This window comes from Rhinolophus sinicus, chromosome 8 (assembly GCF_057876585.1).
Source record: "Rhinolophus sinicus isolate RSI-liver-muscle chromosome 8, RSI-T2T, whole genome shotgun sequence".
NCBI lineage: Eukaryota > Metazoa > Chordata > Mammalia > Chiroptera > Rhinolophidae > Rhinolophus > Rhinolophus sinicus.
Genome location: NC_142508.1, coordinates 16,590,081 through 16,592,500, shown reverse-complemented (window position 1 = coordinate 16,592,500; position 2,420 = coordinate 16,590,081). Strand labels below are relative to the sequence as shown.

At 52.9% G+C, this 2,420-nt stretch overlaps 1 long non-coding RNA gene across 2 annotated transcripts in view; it reads left to right on the top strand.

Moving 5' to 3' along the window:
• Window positions 1-1,841, top strand: part of LOC109458034 (uncharacterized) — a 14,832-nt gene extending 12,991 nt beyond the window's left edge. The window contains exons 3-5 of one of the 2 annotated variants that reach the window (XR_016021938.1): window positions 1-1,035; window positions 1,167-1,316; window positions 1,625-1,841. The exon at window positions 1-1,035 is cut by the window's left edge and continues 6,455 nt beyond it. This is a non-coding gene — a long non-coding RNA (uncharacterized LOC109458034). Of the gene's footprint in view, window positions 1,036-1,166; window positions 1,402-1,624 lie in introns of both variants that reach the window. The other variant, XR_002139136.3, reaches the window with a different exon arrangement.
• Window positions 1,842-2,420: the final 579 nt, after the last annotated feature.

Here is a 2,420-nt window from a genome sequence, read left to right as displayed (position 1 = left end):
AGCAGCTGAGGAAAACGTTGGCCTCAGGTCTAGGGTCGCCAGATAAAACACGGGAAGCCAGTCCGATTGGAGTTTTAGATAACGATGAATCATTTTTTTAGTATAAGTATGTCCTAAATATTGCCTAGGACATACTTATACTAAAAAATAAAAGAAAGTATTCTTCGTTTATCTAACATTGAAATTTGACTGGGAACCTTATATATTTATTTGCCAAATCTGGCGACACTAGCTGGGTGCTCTCCCCGACCCCACGGCCAGACCCTGCAGCTGACACAAGTGCCCCAGGCCAGTGGGCATCTGCCTGTGCTCTGTGAATCTTTCTGATGCCTGCTCTGGCTGGCTCTGTTTCCAGTTCTCATTCTGGGCTCCGTCTGCTCAGCTCTTGCCCTCCTGCCCTTCGCTGTCTGGCAGGCAGCTCCTCCTCAGTCTCCTGCCCGCATACCTTGCTGCTCTCCAGGTGACACTGGTCAACACAGTAAGAATATCTGGTGCTGAGGACTCAGACCCCCCCCCCCTCCCAAGAGCCCTGCGCACAGCCTGAGGGTGAGGGGAGTTGAGGGATCAGGCCCTGCTGCCTGTGATGTGAGGAGCACAGCCTGGGGCTCCAGGCCACCGACCCTCCCACCCCAGCCTCTTGGGAGACACTTCTTCCCCCAGGAACAGGCTGCGGCCCATCCAAAGGGCAGCTGGGAGAGTCCTTTTACCCTAAAGGGGTAAACACTGTCTGTTCCGTAGCAAGTGAGGGGAAGGCAGCAGGGACAGCCTGTCCATGGCTGGGCTCCCAGGCCCCGTCCACCTGTTGCAGGGCTGACGTGGGCCTCAGAGCAGAGGGCCTCCCAGACCTGTTCCAACCAGGAACTCAGCTGAGCCACAGCAGAAGGACCGCCCACCGCCTCCATGCCCCAGGGAAGGGGCTAAGGCCACTGGAACCATCTGGGAGACTGGAGCCGAGTCTCCTCAATGGCTCAGAGCATCTGCTGGCTTTCCTGGCTTTCCTGGCTAGCGTGACCTTAAACAAGCTACCTAACCTCTGTAAGTTTCCTCATCTGCAAAATGGAGATAAAAACATATCTACCTCAATGTTAATAATCCGTGTAGAGCTTTGAGCACAGTGCACAGAAATAGGAGACCCTTGGTATACGTTGCTCTCTTTGTCTCTCCAGGCCAGGAGCCATCTCCAGTATCTTATTACCTGATAATTAACCAAAGCCTTGGCGGACAGGACTCCTGCCCAGTCTCACCGGCTCCTGCAGACCTGCCCCGACCACCAGAAGCACTGAGTTGGAGCTGAGAAGATTGTCCTCTTAGCCATGGTGTGCACTTGCTAACCAGCCTGAGGAGCCATCTCCCTTTTCTGGGCATGAATCCTAAGCCCAGGAAACACAGCTGGTCTTAGGGGTAGGAGTCCAGGAGATGGGGACCCTCCTCACCAAGAGGCTCACATTACCTCAAAGACAGAGAAGTGGTGGGAAAAGGGGAGGGGAGGGCAGCCGGGGAGGTGCCAGACCTACTTTTGGCCATGATGTTTCTCCCTGCAGAATTTGTTTGGGTGCTTTGGGCTTTTCTTTTTCTTTTGTTTCTGTGATTTTCCTTTAAAACTAATGTTTGCTGTTCCCTACAGAAATAACCCCTAGAACTGCAGATAGAGAAGACCACGCTGATGTCACAAAACCGGAAAAGCACTGGCCGGCACCTGCTGCAGACGCTTCCAGTCTTGTTTTCCACGTGCTTTTTGTTTTACTAAAAAATGGGACCATTTTGTATACACTGCTTTGCATCTTACTTTTCTCACCGATGAACCTTTTCCCATGTGGACGATTACATTCTGTGACAATTAATAGCTGAGCAGTATTTCATCCTATGGTTATTCCTTCACTTATCAAGCCTATCTTAAGGATATCTGGGCGTTTTCCAAATGCATATGTTTTTTTAGGCTACATTCCCATACATGGTGGTATCTCTAGGTTAAAGGGTGTGCGAATTTTAAGGCATCATTGGTGCACAGTACTGAAGCCACACACAGGCGCGTATGCACTGGCTGTCACAAATGCCAACAAGCTGCATGCTGAGGGGCAGCTCCCCAGGTGAGTGGGGGTGGGTCCCCCTCACTTCCTTCAGTCCCAAGGGGCCGCCCCCTCACCCGCTCCAGGCTGCAGGGCCCTGGGTGCACAGAAATCCAGACGATTCAGTATTGATGCTTGGGGACCCTGAGGAGCGGCTCTTCGTTCTCTTCTAGGACAGGGGCTCAGGACGTTTGTCCCCCTCCCAAGGCCAGCAACAACCCAGGGATGGGACGGCCTGAGCTGGGGATGGGCCGTGGGGGTCAGGAGACCATCATGGAGTTGGGTCAGAATTAGAGTCAGCTGTCATGACAGGTACCAAATCCAGTGGTTGTCACGCTGTCTTGCTGGGCTGGC